A 21700-nucleotide genomic window follows, 5' to 3' on the forward strand; every position below is an offset into this window, starting at 1 on the left:
ACAATTGCCTGTTTTGCACACTTAAGATGTTAAGAGTTGTATTTTGTGAGACAAGTTGCCAGTGAAGCAACTCACCTTGGGCAATGTTGGAATATGTGGTCGATGCCACATTGTTCACATATGGGTTGAAAAGTGTTAGTGACTATGGGCATGGAAGTATTCCAAACTGTGCAATCTGCTACTTTGTGCAGTCCATACAATAGAAACACTGAAGTGTTCGTTCAATTATTTCTTGAGCAGTTTCGACCCTTTGAACTGTGTTTGCTTGGGGCATGGGAGATGGAGGTTTTGAGTTAAATGTAGGTGAATTGGGACATTGGGGTGTGTTATGACCAAAGGTTTTGCAATAAATGTAGTATAGAAAAATACGCTTCCGAGATCAATTTTTCTTTAGCCTTTGCTTCACTTGGTTTAGATGAGGGACATCTCATATCATGATCATCCCCCATCATGTTGTCATATAAACATATTACTTCTTTACAACATTGATCGAATGTTTTCGGATTGGATACAATGATCAAGTTGTCTAAGCTGTTATTCTTTATGTCCATCATGAAACATCTCTTTAATTAAGCATCGTTTAGTTTCTCCCATGGCTCACATGGTGAGTCCAATATTTTTATTTGAATGATAAAATCTCTAATGGTTTTGTTTTGTTTTTTTCACTCAATTGAATAGAGTTCTTTCACTGCACTCCACTGATCACCTTGTCTTAAAAAGCCGTGGATAAAGGCTGTTCTTGTAACAAAGTGTTCTTAGGATACACATACACATGGGATGGGATGGGCCTAGGCATATGGATTTAGGGTCATTTACATGTGGAATTAAGGCATATGGGCCTTAGGACTATAAAAGGCATGTGCTCTAGTAATATTATACCTTTTGATAATCATGAATACACAAGTCTCTTTCTCTTCTCTCTCTAAACCTAGGCTAACCATCTTAATCTAAGCTAATCCAAGGCTAATTAGACTAAATCCAAGCTAATCTAGATGCTACTTTCTTTCATTAGTATCAATTGTAACAAAGTGTTCTTAAGATGCACATGCACATGTGATGGGCTTAGGTTCATTTACATGTGAGATTAGGGCACATGGGCCTTGGGACTATAAAAGACATCTGCTCTAGTAGTATTGTATCTTTTAATAATCATGAATACACAAGTCACTTACTCTCTCTTCTCTCTCTAAACCTAGGCTAATCCAAGGCTAATTAGGCTAAATCTAGGTTAATCTAGATGCACCTTTCTTTAATTGGTATTAGAGCTCTAGGCTGAGATCTTAATGTTTTGATTAGGAGATTAATCATTTTTAGATTACTATTAACTCAATTTTTTGAAATGCATTTTTTAAATCAAGGTTAGTGTTAATCATTTTTCATAATTGATATTTACACAGTTTTCTAGACTTGCTAATTTCTTGTTTTGACAAGATTAGCAATGAAACTTGTGTTAATCATTTTTGAATTTGTATTAATAACTATTTTTAGAACCCTATTCCACTTTACTGTTTGATTTCTTGAACTTCTTGATCTTGATTTTCTTGATTTTCGAAATTAAGATTTGTGGAGATTTTAGAATCCAATATTGAGGGATTTTCTTGCATTGTCTTGCTTAGAGAGCCTACAATTTCAAATACTAATCCTTTAATCTCTTATTTCTTTAAGATCAAAACCTAGATTGCCAAATCTTTTAATTCTTGGAGAAAGAATTGCAAGAAGAAGATTGTTGTGCAGAGAATCAAGGTTACAATGTAGAGCTGTGCAAAACTAGTCTCTACAGATTTCAAGTGTAATTGGTGCAGTTTCAAGAAAGTGTACAAGAATCCAGTGCAATTTCAAGAAATTGTGCAAAATATTCAGATTGTTGTGCAGAGTATTCAGATTACTGTGCAGATTTCTTAAATTTCTATTTGTAGAGTTGTAGTGTTGTGCTGAGTGTGCATTCATTACAGTTTTGAACAGATCTCCTAGATTTAGTGCAGAAACTCAATTTACTTCAAAATATGGAGCAAGAATGGTGCAGTGAGTTTGCCTAAACCCTAATCTTGTTCTAAAGTAAAATTTCTTGAAAACTTGTGCAAGATTCAAAGTTTGGTGAAAGATTAAGTGAATCTTGACAACTTGTGACAAAGACTGTATGACAATTACAAAAAAAATATGAAAGCTTCAAGAGCAATGACTTACAGAGAAGAGCAATGAAATGATGCAACTCTTAAGCAAGAAAGTGTGCAGAAGATGTTAAATCTTTTCAAATTTGTGTAATAGCAAGGTCTTATCATAGATTAGTGTTAATCTTTCAAATATTAATGCTAAATACACACCTATAACAAAGATTGATGAATGTATACCCTATGAGGTGGATTCTTGTTACATCTATTTGTTGTTAATCAAGAAAGCCTTACTGGGAGTCGAACCTAGACCATTAGTTCCCTTATTACACATAATCCCTTTTTTCCTCAACGTGCATAATTGTAGATAGCATGCCTTATTCCTTATAGATCACTATGAAACTTAGGAGGACATTGACTAGATAGTATGCATTATTCGTTACACATTAGTATGAAACTTAGGAGGATATCGACTAGATATCATGCCTTATTGCTTACAAATCAGTATGAAACTTAGGAAGATATCAACTAAGTGCAAAAAGTACTAAAATACCTCGACTATTTGACAAGACTCCCCTCTGTTGCAATGTGGAAAATGCCTATAATGTTTCTACATTATTGTAGTTTGGTTTTCACCTTGATCTAACAATAATATTAAACACACACAATTAGTCTTCCCACTAGCCACCAATGGAATGGTTAGGATAGGTCAAGACTTGCTAACACACTATGTGGATGCTTTGTGCTTACAAGAGCAAACTTGGTCACCTATATACCCTTGGGTATATCTCTACCTTATTTGCCCATACCCCCTTACTCTAATCCATTCTTGATTGCATTAAGGTCTCTAAGTTTTGCAAAGCCATCCAGGACCATGATTTACTCTACACGTGCCCCCTTACTCCATTCTTGATTGCAATCGAGATCTCCACATCCAAGACCATGATTTACTTACTTTATATATTAACCAATCTCTTGCCCTTACCATGACATTGGTTCATGGCTATCTCTAAGTTTCACAAAGCCATCCCAAGACCATGATTTACTTGCGTTAGATATTGAACAATCTCTTGTTTTACCATGGCTTTGGTTTATGACCATCTCCAAGTTCCATAAAGCCATCCAAGACCATGATTTACTTGCGTTAGATATTGAACAATCTCTTGCCCTTACCATGGCATTGGTTAATGTGACCGACTCCTTTTATCATTCTTTTGTTGGGAAGATGAATCTAATGGGATGCTTCAACTCATAAAGTGTCTTGAAGATATAGATTCCTTAGAGGCTATAAATCTTTAGGATTCCGAGTCTTATAAGTTCTCACCAACATTGCTAGTCATTTCCTCTCCACCATGAGTGGCCTTTCCTAATTACTAATCCTACTTGAGTAGAAGAAGCCAACTTCCAATCCCTAATAGTTATTGATAGGCTAAAGTTAAACCAGTGCTCTTAATCTTTTGATTGCCTCTTTCCATACTACTTATGTAGAAAGCTCTAGGATACAAACTAACTTTGTTTTGCTTTTATTCCAATGCTTCCTCCTAGTCAATTGGAACTTGACACTTAGCCATGAAACTATGAGCTATCATGCACCATTTACACCCCACCACCTCTTTGGGGTTTGTTTGTAGGTTCTCTAAAATCACCTAAAATGTTTTGACTGTAAAGTCTCTTTTTGTACCAAAGCTGCTAACCTTAAAGCCTTTGGAGATCCAACTTTTGCAAAAGTTATTGGAATATTTTCAAACCTTATATTAAGTGCAAATGAAAAATCAATGATAAAAATGCCCCTTATGCTACCACAGTTTCATGGCTTGATCATTTGCTTTAGTTTATTGTGAATAACCTTGAGGAGCTTTTTGCTATCCCTTTTGCTACAACCAAGCTATTTACTTTCCTTACATGGGTTTCCCCTATTCCTTTAAAGGTCCACACTACCTCTGTTACCTTTTTTCCTTTCATGGGTTTATGTTAGAGTGTGTCCCTTTAGCCTAAGCTAACCTTGTCATGCGTCTATCCTTGCTCATTTAGCTAATTTATGTAACGATGCAAAAGAACTGCCTATATTAATAACCTTGCAAAGATGAATAGAGAGGAGAGTGAGATATGTTAATGAAATAGTGTTTTCAATATATATGTATCAAGATATACATAGATCCTAGCTAATCATGGCCTCTAAAAGTAACATCTATGCCTAGGACTTGTCCCACCTATGAGGGATCAAATGAATACACAATGAACTGAACTTGCCTATTTATAGGCTCGTGGGAGCCAATCATGGCATCCAAAAGGTAACATCTATGACTATGACCTATCCCACCCATGAGGGATCAGATGACTACACAATGAAATGAACTTGCCTATTTATAGGCTCATGCAATTTCCCCTACCTATACCAATCATGGCCTCCAAAAGGTAACATCTATGCCTATGACATGTCCCACCCATGAGGGATCAGATTACACAATGAAATGAACTTGCCTATTTATAGGCTCATGGGAACCAATCATGGCCTCTAAAAGGTAACATCTATGCCTATGAACTGTCCTAGCCATGAGGGATCAAATGACTACATAATGAAATGAACTTGCCTATTTATAGGCTCATGCAATTTCCCCTACCTATACCCATGTTAGGTAGGTCCTTGGATAGAAAAACGCCCCAAAATCCCATAAATCGATTGGCTCCTAGATCTTAGCTAAAATAGAGGGTTATGTCCACATCTATGCATGTAACATCCCCTTCTACTCAGCTTGAGGATGAAAACCCAATTGACCTTGGATGACCGACATCATCCCTTTGTTGCATGTGGACTCCATCCTTGGCATCTTGCTTTCAAAACGTGAGGCACTCTTTGACCACTTGGATCTTGTCTTGAAAACCTTCTGCTGCAACCTTTAAAGCTCTATTCTACATGCACGTATTCTTTTCATTGCTTTATTGGTTGGAAAAAGCCTTGAACCTTTCTTAGGTTGAGAGTAAGATCCCTTCTTGCAAATATGCAATCCCTTGTTCCTCCCCTCATCCTTGTACCATGGCTGTCGGCAGTGGCGGGTGATTGAGCATTTTGGGAGCTTTATACCCCATGACTGCTCTCGTTTTGGCACCACCAAGATACACCTGATGTTGAAGAACAACTTGGTTGCATTTTCTTGTCTGGACCAAAATAACAACCACCTTTGTACTGTGCGTTTTTCCAATTTGCACCTACTCAGCACCTCTAGGAGTTCAAGGCTTTGATATTAATGTAACATGTAGAAGAACTGCATGTATTAAGAATTATGCAAAAATGCAAAGATGAATAGAGAGAAGAGAAAGATATGTTACTAAAATAATGTTTTCTGTATATATGTACCAAGATGTACATAGATCCTAGCCAATCATGGCCTCCAAAAGGTAATATCTATGCCTATGACATGTCCCATCTATGAAGGATTAGATGAATACATAATGAACTGAACTTGCATATTTATAGGCTCAGGGAATTGCCCCTACCTGTACCCAACTCCTTAGACAATAAAACACCCAAAAATCCCATAAACTGACTAAATTAATGCCTAAAACACTCCTAAATCCTAGCTAAAATAGAGGGTTAAGTTTGTCTACATCTATGTATGTGACATTTAGATAGCTCATTTAGATAATATCAATCTTTCATCTTGCCTAACCTGTATAACATAAGCATGATGTGGATCAAGGTACTAACCCTCGACACACCCAACCTCCATAACATAAGCATGATGTGGATCAAGGTACTAGCACATACCATCATTGGTTTTTTCCTTCCTATATTTCCTAATACTAAACCCTTTATATTAGTCATGCACACATGCACACACACATCTCAACCTCTTTAAATTCCTATATTCTCTCTCTCTCTCTCTCTCTCTCTCTCTCTCTCTCTCTCTCTCTCTCTCTCTCTCACACACACACACACACACACACACACACACATAGAGGTTATAAGGGTTATATAGGTATACTATTGAGATCTTAGCCAAATAAGACTCAATCAAATTACTATCAAGAAACTTTTACATTGAGGCTATGTATGGTTTATAATCGTCGCCACACATAAACCACTTAGAAAGCAATTGAAATAAAGAAACCAAGAAAGAAAAAAAGAACACCCTTTCCACCAGCAGATTCACGTTTGACGGTGTATACATGTGGGTGCTTTTGGTAGCTACAAGTGGGTGTTCCTAATAGTGGCATTAGTGGAGGGTCAGGGGGGTTTGTGTATTTAAGAATTAGATTAGGTACTTGAGGGGTTAAAGAGGAATGCCGAGACAACGAAAAGAGAAATATACCTACAAAAAGTTGTGAATATACACCTACAAAAAGAGAATAACTACTCTCGTTATAAAATTAGCTGATAAATTTGCAGACAAGTTTGAGAACTCACATCTTTTGATTGTAAAGTGAAGAAACCTAGAAAGTTATGCAAGAAAAAAAGATACTTCCAAGGTAAGATTTCACATTTCATGTTTCACTTTCAACAATTCACTTGCTTTGCTTATTGTATGTGTGGCTTAAATTAGATGCCAATACTTGGACCAATCTTTTGCAAAAACACATACTTTGAAATAAATCACACTAGACCACTTAATGAATCAAAGTATTAAGTTCTTTTTCCACAAGGAAAGACCAATTTTGTCAATAAGAAAAAGACTACTTCTATTCTACTCTTCATTAGTAGTATGGAAGAGTGCCACATAAGTTGCTTGCTAGGTTTTACCTAAGTAAGAGATTTCAGAATGAAGTACCCAGATGGATTGTTATAAGAATGTGGGAATTTCCTTAGATTTCACAATTGATGGGCTATGATAGGCAACATAGGCTAGGTGTGAAGGAAGGATTCTAAACTCCACATTTGTATTTGGTGTTGTGTTGCTCAAATTGGCAAACTGTGGAAGGAAATCATTCCTTGTTAATGGCTCTACGCTTGTCCATCTCTTGCACATTGGTAAGGTTAAGTGATCATAAGAATTGCAATGTCATCTTCTTGCTTATTAAACAAGGACTTATTAAATCGGATGCCCTCATCCCTAATCACAAGAAGATAAAGGCCTTTAGTGCACGAACATCCACCTTGTATATAGAACCCTCTCAAGGAAAAATTTACATTTTGATAAGCTCATCTTGATAAAATTAGTGGGTCTAAGGGTGCTACATGATGCTATATATTGCGTGCCAAAGTTCATTCAGACCCCCCTTCCCATGTTGACAACTACGATGAAGGCATAGGCATAAGCCTCTTAGAGTCAAACTAGCAGAAGAGTGCTTAATAAAACTTTGCTAACATGCTTCAAAGACAATGTGGGGAAAATGTAAAAAGAAGTTGGGCGCCCTTGTTGGGTTTCAAGCCAATAGCTCGGGTTTTAAATCCTATCCTCCAACAAAGATGCCCTTTAGGACCCATCCCTAGCTAAAAATAGAGGATGTCACTAAAGAAAAGGGTTAGTAGGTGGAGGTGGCCTTAAGCGTGTGGGGTGAGTGGGTTTGTGGATCCGTGTAGTGTCCCTTCCGCGTGAGTGGATTACATGCAACTATACGTCGACGAGACGATGGATGCATGGCTGGGACGTCCAGTCTGTGTGGCACCAAGGGGATGAAGAGGATCCAAGCGGATGGGGGGATTGGGAGACCCACAATGAAGGGGAGATGAAGCGTCGTAGAGATGAGGCTAAGGTCAAGAATGCAAGGAAGAAGAACATGCCTGACTGGTAAAATGAGAGACTATGTGCTCAATCAAAAAATAAGAAGGTATGTTTGAGGATCAACCCAGAGTTAGTCAGAAATCAAGTGGGGCTCTTCTCCATGTGTAGTGTGATCATTTTCTGTTCAAGAAGACCGCCACCGTCTAAGGTTGAGCTAGGTAGGTGTTGCACGAAAATGTTTTGCATGAAAATGTGGTGTCCAAAGTCTTCTACCTAGGTAAAGGGTTTTTCAATGTTTTGTTTATTAAAGGACAGTCGGTGAGACTGAGCTGTTTGCCAAAGGTCCCCTCTTCTCGGGTCAGAAGCTTTTTTGAGGGAAGAAAGAATTTAGCTCATTAATGTGTATGGGGCTCACAATCATAAAACCAGGAGAGTGAGATGTGGAACTTGATTGCCAATTTAAATATTCAGGTTCCTTGTATTATCTTGGGAGAATTCAATATGGTTGAAAGGGTAGTGGATAGCTGTGGTGGAAGCACTATCCTTATAGGCAAGGAAAAAGGCAAATGGGTGGAGTTAAGAAGGGATTTGGGCCTGATAGACAACTTGCACCTAGGGGATTGGAGAGATACCCCGAGTCATACACATACTTTAGCTTGCAATATATTTCTTCCTCCTCCAGAATTGTCAGGGTGTTTTTAAGTCAAAAAGCTTCTTGGATTCCCCACACCTTGAGGACATCTATTGATTACAGCTCTGCTATATCTAATCATATGCCTTTGAAATGATGCTAGACTGTCAATGATGGGGATAAGCTTGATCTTTCCTAGTATCCTAGAAGGAAGCTGAGAGTCAATAATGTTCTACTTAAGGATACTCTATTTGTGGAATATACAGAGGAAGCTATTGGAAGGCTGAAAAGGAGAGGGGTGTCAGAGGGTGCATGGAGGCAACTTACCAATGAAATGCAAGGGATTATTAAAGCTGTAGGTAAATTGAGAGCAGAGGAAAGGAGGAGTGAAAGAAGGAAATGGGCAACACAACTAGAGAAATTACAGATTAAAAGACAGACTGGTGGTCTTAATGCTGAGGAAACCAACTTGTACTTCAAATGTCAATCTGGTTTAAAAGGTGAGGTTGATAGATGTGTTGAGAGAGGAGGAAAATTGGGCCAAATGGAAAATTTTCAATAATAAAAGAAAACCAAAAAGCAATCTTTTTAAACTTTCTAAAGGGGGGAATAATAGAGAGGTGGTGGGGAATATTGGATGAGGATGGGCAACTTTTGAATGACATGAAAGTAATGGCTAGGAAATGGGTAGAATTTTTGGGATCTACCCTAAGTTTGAAGGAGGATTTCTTCTTGAGGAGATTTCAAGTTGAAGACAGATTGAAACATGACTAGATTCCTCACATTGGAATATGCATGTATAGTTCTCTAAGCAACAACACACTCTACTACGGTAAAGCCGATGGAAGTTTCTTTTTGCAAATAATTCCTTCATATCTTTGCGCATACAAATCTACAAGTGGGCGTGCATGCAGTACCTGCTGTGACACCTCCTGAAAGGGGCCCCGTGACATGAAACTCGAATGTTGGTCTCATTTCTCAAATTCATGCTCTTCCTCTTTTCTCCTTCAAATTCTATTAGGCTCTATTTTCTTAATTGGGTTCTTTTCTCAAAATTCTTTCTTCCTCTTTTCTCCTTCAAATTTGGCCTTTCACTATTAGGTTGCAGGTTTACACATTTTGTTAATTGGGTTTATTTATCAGACTCGACTTGAAACCACCAAGTTAAGGACATCTAATGATGGAGAAAAAGATAAGGTCGATGGACCACTAGGAGCAAGATATCCCAGCCATTATTACCAAGCGCAAGACAACAAGCCATTGTTGCAAAAAAATTGAAATGCATCTTTTCAACAATGAAAGATTGGTTAAAAGAATGGACTGAAAGTCTCCCCCAACACTTTTTGCAGCCAAGGATTACCAAATGATGTTTTTTCCATTACCTTGGGAGTTCAAAGCATGTGAACATGCCATTTACAACTTGAAATAGCCTATACTGCAAAAGGAGTGCATATTTTAGATCACATTGTCATCAAACAAGATAATCGCTTGCATTGGAAACAAGTGCACACTGCAAGGGATTTTATATCTAACAACAATGCTCAATATATTTGGACTTATGGAGCCATAACGAGTGGGCATAGACAAGATGCGATGCATGAGTGCTATAGGCAATACCAAGAAAAAGGTTTGCCAGTATGTACAATAATTTAGAGAATTCATGGATCTAGGGTTTTGGTTATTTGTATTAACTATTTTACTCAATTTAAGATTTGAACCTAACGTGATTTTAACAACTGCAACTCACATATACTTGCATGGCATCAAGCAAGTAGAGATACGGCATTAGTTTTTCTTGTTCGTTTACAATACTCCAAGACACCTGAATACTTCACGTTGAGCACCTCATCAAGTATGTACTCCCTTGTCATCTCCTCTCTTCTTGATGATACCTTGCCTTATTGCTGTTGTGTAGACTTGTACATGTTCTTGTGTGGTCTTAGATCAACTACATTTCGTGAGAGCATAGAATCATAGGCTATATAAAATCCTTTCATCTACTAAGGCGCGTATTTAAACACCTGACCATTCTTGGACGCATGGAAAAGAAACATTTGTTTGAGCTCATTTTCGTGTTCCTAATTAGTCATAGTTAAGAGAGCATCTTGTAGTACAAAATATGTTTCCACGTGTGCATATGCATTTGTGTCAAAGTGTCTCGGAAGCCTTCATTTTTTCCATTCGAAAAGTACACTGTCCCTTGCATGGAACATTATGTAGCCTTCAGGCTTGGATGCACAAAACTTGATGACCTGTATCTAATGTGGGTCAATGCCAAATGAGACAATACATAAAAAACAAACAATATTCAAGAATAAGATCACAGACCACCACCCTCTCCTCATGGTCATTATGGAATGTCACTCATAATAAGCTCCAAACTCCGATACACGCAAGTCCATGCACAGAGTGAGAGAGAGAGAGAGAGAGAGAGAGAGAGAGAGAGAGAGAGAGATGCAAGCGCACTTTTCTGCAAGAAGTGGTATCCTTTCTTGGCTTCAATCTGAGGCCAGCAGCAAGCCAAATTTCTATTCGACACATCCAATCCTGGCGCACGCGAAGAATCACGAGTAAACTGTATGTTCATAAACAAGAAAAGAAACTACATAGAAACCTCATGTATCACCAAGTATTGTGTTGTCGTTCTCAATGATATCATAAAGGGAGGATGTTCACTGCCTGGAGAGGTGCTGCTTTGTGGCACTGAAGTATCTCCTGGACCTGGATCTGGCCATAGCCTGGACCTTGAGGGGGGACCTGGAGATGGTAAGAGGATGGACTAGACCTCGATGCGGAGGGGTGTCTGGATCTCTGAAGTGACTGCCAGAGAGAGAGAGAGAGAGAGAGAGAGAGAGAGAGAGAGATCTTCTTAATATTTTACAAAAGATCTGGAGGGTCTATGAGACTGCAATGTTACATGATTGATTTCATCCATCATGAACAGTAGTAGTTTTTAAAAAAAAAATAGAAATAGCTAATAAATGAAATTTCATATAACAAAAGGGCTCATTGTCCTGACAGTGCTATGGGGTGTTTTGTGGGGGTGGGGGTTTGGAGAGGGGGGGGGGAGAGAGAGAGAGAGAGAGAGAGAGAGAGAGAGAGAGAGACGTAGCAAACATCCACGGTGCCTGGTTCTGTTTAAAAGCTAACTAAGCTCTGTATATGCTTGGGTCAGCTGGAGAAAGACAATTGCTATAGATTGACTAATCAACCATCTGCTTTTTGTGAGAACAGAACAAGATTCTCCTGTATATAATGACATTATTCTAAGCCTTGATAGCTCAGTTCTCTTCAAAATAGAAGCCGACCTTCATTGCTATGTGAGGCTTGTAAACATGTCCTCCCACTATAGCAGCTGACAGGCCTAACCCTTCACCCTGCTTGGAACCGCAAGTGAAATTTAAAAATGTGTTGAGCTGTCAAGCGTTGAATGCATCAAGTTGATGAGATAATTGGTGCAAAAGTTTAGAGCACGTTGAGGGGGACGTTGTGGGCCCACACATAAAATATATGACATTACCAAGTGGTCGATTGTAAATACCATCTTCTCGCAGAGCCTGAACAATACTCCGTGAGGACAATGATGCATAGCTGCAAGCATTATTACAAACAAAAAAACAAATTGACGTAATCACACACATGATCCCAAAAATAAGCAGTTATAACTAACAACACAAGCACATTCAGGCCCATGTATGTCGTTGAGCCATTGCTATCTTTGATATTGGAACTTAAAATGTGGCGATTCTGCCAAGACCTAAAGCACCCTCGGGGAGGTCACAATTTAGAGACCCTATATAGTGCATCTCTTTCCTTCGTACCTAACTTATTTTTTTCAACATTACATGAAGATACCATTTTTATTTATTTACTTCTATTCCCCCCCCCACCCCCCCCCCGCTGGCACACCTACCCCTACAGATCTGCTGGTCGACTAGTTTTGCATGCAATTGGCTAATGTTTTGGGCAGCCAGGACGGCCAGAAGTAGGTGCCCAAGTGTGAGCCAATCACCATACATTAATGAATGGCCAAGTGTGTGTACTCATGTGTGAAAAAAGGGGGGACAACACGGGCCGTTGAGCTGGCCGACCAGCCCCCTACCATGCCTGTTTGAAGGGACTTTAGGTTATTGGATGGGTACCATCACGATTGGCAAGTACAAGGGCGAGTTGTAGGGCAGTGGAACAAATCTGCAGCTAGCAGTTTGGGCTGAGAGACAGGAGTCTACATCAAATTTGGGGCGAGTTGTAGGGCTGTGGAACAAATCTGCAGCTAGCAGTTTGGGCTGAGGGACAGGAATCTACAGCAAATTTGGGCTGAGATCTATGGAGGTCAATTTGAGAATAGGTAACAATAGATGTATAGACAAGCATTGTAAATAGTGACCATTAGTACAAGGATTAGAGTGAAAAACTTGAGATGCTTGTGGGTTGCAAGTATGTTCTCTCTATGTCCATTGCACTAGTAGTCTTTTTTTTTCCTAGGAAAAAGATCCTTCTATTAGTTACCAAGAAAAACAGCCATAATGGTTCAGCTCCACATGGGGAGCGAGAGTCAAGAAACATAAAAGGCTCTTCTCCTCCGGCTGGCTGCTCTAGGAGGAGCAGGCTATCTCATACAATGGAAGCAAGGGGAAACAACCACACAGGGGGTCTATAGTGCCAAGTGGGCTCACCACCACTGTCAGTGAGAAAAGGGACCGTGACGCCAAATCCTCGGGAAGACCTCCTGGCACTTCTGCATGCGTTCTGAAACACCCTGAAGCTTCCCACTGGCCACGGAAGGTATGAATGATATCGAGCTAGATGCTCCTGATGGACTCCACAGGCGGAGTGAGGGTGCCTTCGATGGCTTCACTACATTGAGCTCTCTAGATGTGCCATGCGGCAATACTGTACCATCTCTTGCAAAAACCTGGAGTCCAGTGACCAATAGATGGGGCTAGGCCTGGCACTAAAGAAATACGAAAGTGAGACCTCAAGGGCTAGTCCCCCACCCTCCTCATATGCCATGATAGCCTCGGCCTCAGTGCACTAGTAGTCTTATAGTTGCTATAAGAGCCTAAACTTGCTAGCTAGATGTCATGTGCAAGACATGCAATGGCTAATCACAAGGCTAATCCTGAAGAGGCAACAAGATAAAGAACCAGATTAGGAGCTTGTGCTACTGGTTTCGGGCAGGAGAACCTCGTGGAAAAGGACAGGAGGCTGTTGGCCAGGTGTGAAGGAGTTGCTCCTGTCGGCTGCAGTAAAAAGAAGATTATTTGTCTTGGAGCTGGCCAACAGCAGGCCGGCCAGTCCACAAGGGGTTTTCAGCCCTATAAAAGGGCACTTTGGCTCAACGCTTAGATCATTCAACTCTTAGACTTAAGTGTAGCCGGTCCAGAGATTTGGACCATATGATTCGCGGCTGTTTAGGAGTGGACTTGAACCACTGACCTAAGGCTTTTCAGTCCTTTGCTCTAACCAACTGAGCTACCTAAACCGTGAGAGGAGTCACTACCAACTATTACTATGTCATTATTCTGATTGCCAAAGAAGCAACCAATTCATTTTGCATCTTCTAGTGATTGGAGATCGTATGCGCTACACACTAGGGGTTTCGAAGTATCCTTGTGGGTTCGGGCACTTTTACCCTTCCCCGGATCCACGCTCAGTAGTTCGGCTTTGCTCTCAAAACCTTTCTTTGGCTGTAAAGATTGTAATAAACTCAATATTCAGCTCTCTCTCTCTCTCTCTCTCTCTCTCTCTCTCTCTCTCTCTCTCTCTCTCTATGCATTTTGCATCAGCATGTTGCACGATGGTGTTTGGGGCTGAAAGAAGACCCCCACAGCTTCCGCATGTGACACTAGATTTGCGTGCAAGTGGGGTTCCGGACTACAAACAAGCCCCACCGGTGGGATACATGGACACTCCTCAGTTGGGATACATGGACACTCTTCAGTCTAGTAGTAAAACTTAGGGCTAGCCAATTTTTTTCTTTCTTAGCACCGTGTGTGTTAATTGCATAGTTGCCAGGCGTTTCATGAAACATGTTTCAGAAAAATTTTAAAAACATTTCATCCCTTTACAAAACGTTTCGAAAACATTTCTTACTTTTAAGGGGGATAAAAGTACCCGAAAAATCCCATAGTTGGTCTAAAAACAAGTTAAAACCCATGTTAATGTATCGGGCATGCAAAATTTGCCCACCTTTGTGATTTTCCGTTATGGAAATTAAACGTTTTCCATTGGCAAACCTGATGTGTGATTTTTATTTCTCATTGAAGATTTGAAGAGTTACAAAGTGAAAAGTTAAAAGGGCCTCAAGTACCCTCGATTATTTGATGGTGCATCCTACTCTAGTACCACATATCCAAGATTTCACTATCCCACCTCCAACCATAGGAACTGACTATACTTAACTCACTTTCACCATTCCAACACCCCCCCCCTTCCAAAAAAAAAATTTCCACTTCACCCACATTCATTGACAATATAATCTTGCCTCCATCTATGAAGATGGCCTATGAGGGGCACCGTCTCAGGTGGTTGATTGATTGATGGGCACTCTCTCCAGATGGACCGTCTTCCTCCCTTTCAGTACAGCCTCGACTCTTTGTTTTCGGATCTCTCATGACAAAAAGATAAACTGTCTTATACAGTTGGACCTACTAGGGCTCCACACAAGCTGGACATGGGTGTCCTCACCAAACCTCACCATGAAACCTCAGTTTTACGAAGCATTTTTTGACTTTCTAAGGATGGGTTCATTGATGCACACGTCGTGTTACGTTCCGACAGGCCTAGGGTTGGGACTAGGGATGCAGACTGACCCAGGTTAGGGTTAGGGTTTAGGGGGACCTTAATGTTCCACACATGGGCTAAGGGCGCTAGGCAGTATGAGGTCTAGATTGGCTAAGAGCTTTTATAATTAAGAGCCTAGTGCTAATAATGGCTAAAAGATTATCAATAAAGCAAGGGCCAATAATGATCACGTGATATATAAGTGACCTTGGAGCACTTTTCAATCATGGAGGTATCCACGCCGTAGACAGGAGGGCTAACCAAGGCATGCAAGACTTCGAGACCTCAGGCTCAGGGGTGAGTCCAGAGTACTCTACGGTTGGGTGGTGAGTCACTAGCCACAATCTATCGCATTCATGTGATGCATACAATGTCCGGTCTATGAAACCTTGCTAGGGTTTCGATTCTAGGTCACATGATCCTTGGGCGTGGTCTATGGAGACTTCACATTGGTATTAGAGCATGGATCTGTTGATGAGTGCTAGTACCCAAGGATGTACAAATGGTACCCGAGTATGGATCTGACGAATGCTAGAACCCAAGGATGTACAAAAAGTACCCTCATGGGAGCTGAATTGGCAGAAAGCCATGGAACTTTGCATGGATGTGCAAAGGCAACAAAAGGGGAGAAAAGCACCCATGAGCTTGTTGGATAGGAGCTATGAAGCACGCAAAAATTTTCACAAACCCGGACATTTCTCAGTATTAAAAGGGTCTAGTGAACTCTAGGACGTCTAAATATTTGGGAAGTACAAGCTTTGGGAATGGGGAATCATCCAATACAAAAGATCAAGTGCTTGAAGCTTGCTCTAGGGACTCAAGATGGTTTCTTGGACACAAAAATGAGCAACGGAGCTCAAGTGTCAAGTGGAAAGCATATATGGCAAGCTCCCGAGGATTTGGGAAAGATCTAGCTTTGAAACCCGGTGCTCACATATATTTCTAATAAGGTGGAGTACAAAAGATCACACTCCTAAAATCTAGGAGAGTTATTTTTGGATTTTTGGACAACCCCCAATGGAAATTCTGTTTGCGTCATTACGTCAGTAAACTAAGCAAATGGGGAGAGGCTTGTTGAAGCACCTTTGACAGAATGTCTACGAATTGAGATATTTTTAGACATGAAATTTATGGAAGGGGCCATCTCTTAAAATGGGACATGTGGCAAGACTGTGAATCAAAGTGAGAGATGTGGCCTCACACTTTGTCACCTTAGCTCTACACTTGTCATTATAGCTTTACTTGCCTTTCTAGCTCACGAGAGCCCCAAATCTACAAATTGAATCCCCCTCTCTCATTTGGGCAGGCTCTATTGTTGCAAACCAGCCTCTACCATGTTGGCTACTCCATGGTTATGGTTCTCTACCACCGCTGATGTCTGTCTTCTTTCTCTCTTTGCAAGGCTGCCCATGAAGTATACCGATTGCTTGGGACTGTTTTGAAGGCTTCCATTGGGAAGATATATTTAAGGCAAGGGTATTTGATCATTATATTTTGATTTTCAGCCAATGGGAATTTGTCTTTTTAATTGGTTATATATGGACAGCCAGATTTATGGGCTTACGATTCAGCCATATGGGTTTATGGATAGCTTTACACGCTTATGATTCAGCCATATGGAAACGTTTATGGACAGCTTTATGGACTTATGATTCAACCATATGAGCTTATGGACAGCCTTGCCATATGGGTTTATGGACAGCTTTGTGGGCTATTGGATAAGCTATGTTGGCTGGTACCCACACAAAAAAATACATAATCATATTCTTGGCAGGGTGGGGGGGGCGGGGGGGGGCGGGTTGTTCAGTCCATTCCAGCCTCTATGTTGTGTCAGATGTGCACATCTCTCTTTTACAGTTTTGTGGAATTAACTGGCATACGTTTAAAATTTAAGTGTTTAATTGCATTAAGGGTCAAGTGTCTTGTGAAACCCCTTCTCCACACTTGCATCTCTCTTTTACAGTTTTGTGGAATTAACTGGCATACGTTTAAAATTTAAGTGTTTAATTGCATTAAGGGTCAAGTGTTTTGTGAAACACCTTCTCCACACTTGGGAGTGCTTTTTTCCTTGTGATGGTAAGTGCGTTTTATCCGCCCGCAGGTGATGCCGCCGAGGAAGCACCTTGTGGGATTTTGAACCCAATACCTCCTAGTCCTAGGCAAACACCATCACCATTTGATACTCAAGTCTCGTCTTGTCAACGCTCGGGAGTCACGTGCGAAGCTCTGAACCTCCCCCCCCCCCCCCCCCCCCCCCCCCCGCCCGTTCGCCCATTTTTCTGCGCCGCTTTTTTGCCTCTGTTTTGTTCCACCCATAGTAGTTAGGAAAAGCGTTTCCTACAGGAAAGGAATCGTGGAAACGTTTCCTTGTAGGAAATGTGTTTTTTTTCAAGCAATTTTTTGACTTTTTTTTTGCCCCAAATCTAATGTTGAAATCTGTGCGACTCTTTTGATAAAGTTTTTTCTAGTTTTCGTGTGCCACTTTCCCTCATCAGGGCTGATTTATTTTCTATTGTTTATGGGCATTGGGCCATGACTATTGATTCATCATGATTCATGTGACATGAACACTTCAAACTTATAAGTTTTAACCTATGTAGTGTCATGTATGGTTTTTCTTTTTGTGGCATGGAATGATGGATGATTGGATCATGGATAGTGGACCATGGTCTTTGGATCATGATCATTTGACATTGATGATGGATGATTATAGGGTTTTTGTTATTCGTGATTCAAAGACTGAAAGCTTCAAATGGATGTTCCCTTGTATTCTATGCATTTAGTGTTATTTTTACATATTTTCTGCAGTACATATTTGAAATTTTGTACATGCAAAAACCTATAGGTAGAAACTTGTAGGAAACTTTGGGCTAATTTTACGAAACCCGTTTGAAACTTTTAGGAAAGCTGTTTCAAACAACCCCCTAACTACTATGGTTCCGCCCCCCTACGCCCTCCTCCCCAACCCGTCTTCCTCCTCCCCCTTCACTCCTGAGCCCCCCTTCTACGCCACCCTTCGTCCCCTTCCTCGGCACCTTCCTTGCCCCCCCTCCTCCCTTGCCCCATTTTGCTGCCCCACACCCCCCTTCTCCTTCTTTTCTACCTTCCCTCCCCCCACTTTGGGTTTTTCTCTCTCCTCTCTCCCGCCTTCACACCCCCCCCCTTTTCCCCGCCTTCCCTCTACCGTGTCTGCCTCCCGCAGGTTGTTTTTTAGGTTCTTCGGGCGTTCTCATATCAGCAAGCTTCGGTTTTCTCTGGTCTTCACCCTCAGGAGGACTCCAAGGCATCCGCTCCATCATCCCTAACTGAGGCCGCCGTTGCTTGCTTATCCTTTTCCAAAGCGGACCCTCAGATCCTCGCCACAACAATTGCAACATTAGAGGCCTCCACCTTGGTTTGCAAAATTGTTGGTAGCCGCCCGACGCGTGGACAACTCAGGAATATCTTACAGGCAAGCCTCATTGGTGAGCCTGCAAAGATCACAGACATTCACCCTCTAGGGCGAGGCTACTACCAGGTGGAGTTCGACTCGCCACCATTGTCAGACCGAGTCATGCAGCTAAGCCCCCTTGCATTGCGTATGGCGCAAGCCTTCTTTGCACGGTAGCAGCATGGTTTCGACCCTGCATCTGACCCTCTAGCTAGCATATTGGGCTCTCCAAAGGCAAGTAGCTTTACAGGCCTTAGGAAGGAATACCTTCCTCTTCTCTCGGTGATTGGTGGTGCCATCGGGAGAGTGATGAAATCCCCCCCCCCCCACTGTTGCCTCGGCCCTCGCACGGGTAGCCGGGATTCCATCGCTCCGCATCTTTGTTGCCTTGCCGGATTCAATGCCTCACGTTATATTTATTCCCTGTCTTCGAGACGACCCCATCATCCAGCGCGTGGAGTATTCAGGCCTTCCAGGTCAATGCTTCATTTGCAGACAAATGGAACATCTAGCCAAAGCTTGCCCTTGACGTTAGTCCAAGAGACCGCCTCTGATGGTAGAGGCCGGAGAAAGGCACGTTTCCAGGCAGCGGAGCATCAGATCCCGACTACGAATGACCCAGGTGCTACCGGAGAGAGGCGGACGGTTGCCCGCGCCAGAGCTAAGCGCCATCGCCGCGCGCACCAAACTGATTCGGTTCTATCAAAGAACCGTTTTGAGCATTTAGCGCAGCACCCACCCGTTGGCGATGGCCCCCCTCCACTCACGAAGCAGACCCCCCCGCTCGGGTTTGGCGACCGGTTCCTCGTCGAGACTCCTCTCCCGACTCTCAGTGCCAAGTGAGGCCGGTAGATCCCATCGTTGCTTCGGGGCGAGCCTCTCCCAGCAACATTCCTCTTCCGTGTATATCTCCTAGCAATGACCCTCTCAAGCCTCCCCCCCCTTCCCGCATCCTCGCCCCCGACTTTTCCTGCAGCAGTTCCCTCAGCCCCTTCCTCCTCATCCAAGCCCCCCCCCCCTCTTCCGCCTCTCGTCGGCCTCTAGCAGCCCCCGACCCGGAGCGGCGGGGAGGCAACCCGTGAGTTCTGTTCGCCACTTCATTCACCGTTTCTCTGAGCCGATTAAGATGACCATTGCCGCCTACCCGGTGAGGGCTCTCCCACCAAAGTCCCTAGGTGGGGTCCCCAAGATCTTGTGACAGCCTGTGGATTATAGCTTCTTCCGATGCCTCCCGGCAGAAGGGATAGAGGACCCCTTGAGGCATGATAGGCATGCGAGCTCTAGGCTTCCGGACAACCTCATTCAAAACTCCGAGATATGTAGCAGAATAGAGGAGATATGGGCAGGACTGGACTTTACCTCAGGCTTTGCTACGTGCGCATTGGATGTTGGCCTAGGAGAGATCAACGGTTTCACATACAATGTCAATGGCCTGTGTGATGTAAATAAATGGAGGCGGTTTTGGTGCTACGTAAATATGATGAAACCGGATATAGTTTGCTTGCAAGAACATAATCAGAATGAGTTTGTAGGGCAAGTAGGTCACTTTGCTGGTTATGGCATCTTTTATGCAAGCCTAGGTGCATTTTCAAGAGTTGCCTTGATGGTCAGACATGAATTACAATCGGTTTTAGCGCATAATGACCCGGATGGCCATTGGTTGGTAGTTCAATGTCTGATTGATGCCGAGATGTATGAGTTTGCAGCTCTTTATGTACCAACTGCTCTAACGAAGAGAGCAACGTTATGGGCAGAGATTTGTGACTATCCTTGGATGCATGTGTGGGGATTTTAACAATGCCCCTCAACATGGGGATAACTCGTCTGGCCATTCGCATATGCTAGCTTTTGAGAGGTTCCATTGGAATGCAATGATAAATACTTTACAGGCTGTTGATTTATGGACTCAAATGTGCCCTAGGGTGTCTGGCTTCATTTTCCACCACAGGGCTTTTCTCAATATCAAGCCCGGCTCGATAGATGGTATTTATTACATGTGGATCAATATGATGACTTTATATGCAAAATTTGGGTGGATCACTCACAAGTGTTATCTGATCATGTACCTCTATGGATGGGACTATACTTCAGACTGCAATTAGATGATTGTCCTTTATACCGCCGTCGCCCGCTTGTCATCAATAACTGTTACCTCTCGCATGACATTTTCCATAATTTGCTCAAAGAGGCCATTACACCCCTTAAATTGCAAATGCTAGATAATATGGATGTGGCCTGGTATCATTTGTTTAGAGGATCCAACTCATCATTAGAGACTATGGTCACTGGTATATGCATGAAGAAAAACAAAGAGTCCATAATGCAAAAGCAACTTGTCAAGCTCTGGCGGAGCTTGCTTACACGAGGAATGTTTCGGTGTTTGAAGAAGAGGATTTATACAATACAAAACATGTTCTTGCTGAAAATGACAAACGTAAGCTAGAAAAATGGCAAATCAAAGCGAAGCAACAGCCATTCAAGGATAAGGGATGCTCTTCAAAGGATTTCTTCAAAAGCTTACATTTTGAACGCCAAAAAGACACCATTACATGCGTCAAGTGACAAGAACTTGACGCAAACTTGGACATGTTCCAAACAACAATTGGCTGATGAGTGTGTCCCACTATGCGCATGTCTTTGCTACTATGGGTCCTGTTAATGCCCAAGTTCAGGCCGCCAGGAATTAGTTTCTCTCTCATGTTTCATGGATAGTATCCCAAGAAGAGGCACTCTCTATGGAACAATGCTTCAAGGAGGAAGAATTGCAAGAGGTAATAAAACAATTGGGCACTTGGAAATCTCCACGTTGGGATTGTTTAATTGTGGAATTCTTCTTGCATTTTTGGGATGATCTCAAACATGCATTGCTTTTCATGATAAATGATGCTTGGTGTACTTGGAAAATGCCCAAATCATGGAAAGAAGGGCTTGTAAAACTTCTCCCCCCCCCAAAAAAAGCATGTGTGAGACTTTTGTTGATTGGCAGCCAATAACTTTAATGCCCGTAGTATAGAAATTGGTCGCCAAAATGTTGGTCAACAGAGTAAAAGGGGTACTTTATGCACGCTTAGTCGAGGCGCAATAT

General features: G+C 41.8%; 1 non-coding gene across 1 annotated transcript; it reads right to left on the bottom strand.

Annotated features, from left to right (window-relative positions):
* Window positions 1-13810: 13810 nt before the first annotated feature.
* TRNAF-GAA (transfer RNA phenylalanine (anticodon GAA)) lies at window positions 13811-13884 on the bottom strand. Its single transcript has one exon. It is a non-coding gene; the product is annotated as a tRNA-Phe (tRNA).
* Between the last annotated feature and the right edge of the window lie 7816 nt (window positions 13885-21700).

The sequence above is a fragment of the Cibotium barometz genome, chromosome 20, assembly GCF_041138505.1.
Source record: "Cibotium barometz isolate CiBa-2024 chromosome 20, ASM4113850v1, whole genome shotgun sequence".
NCBI lineage: Eukaryota > Viridiplantae > Streptophyta > Polypodiopsida > Cyatheales > Cibotiaceae > Cibotium > Cibotium barometz.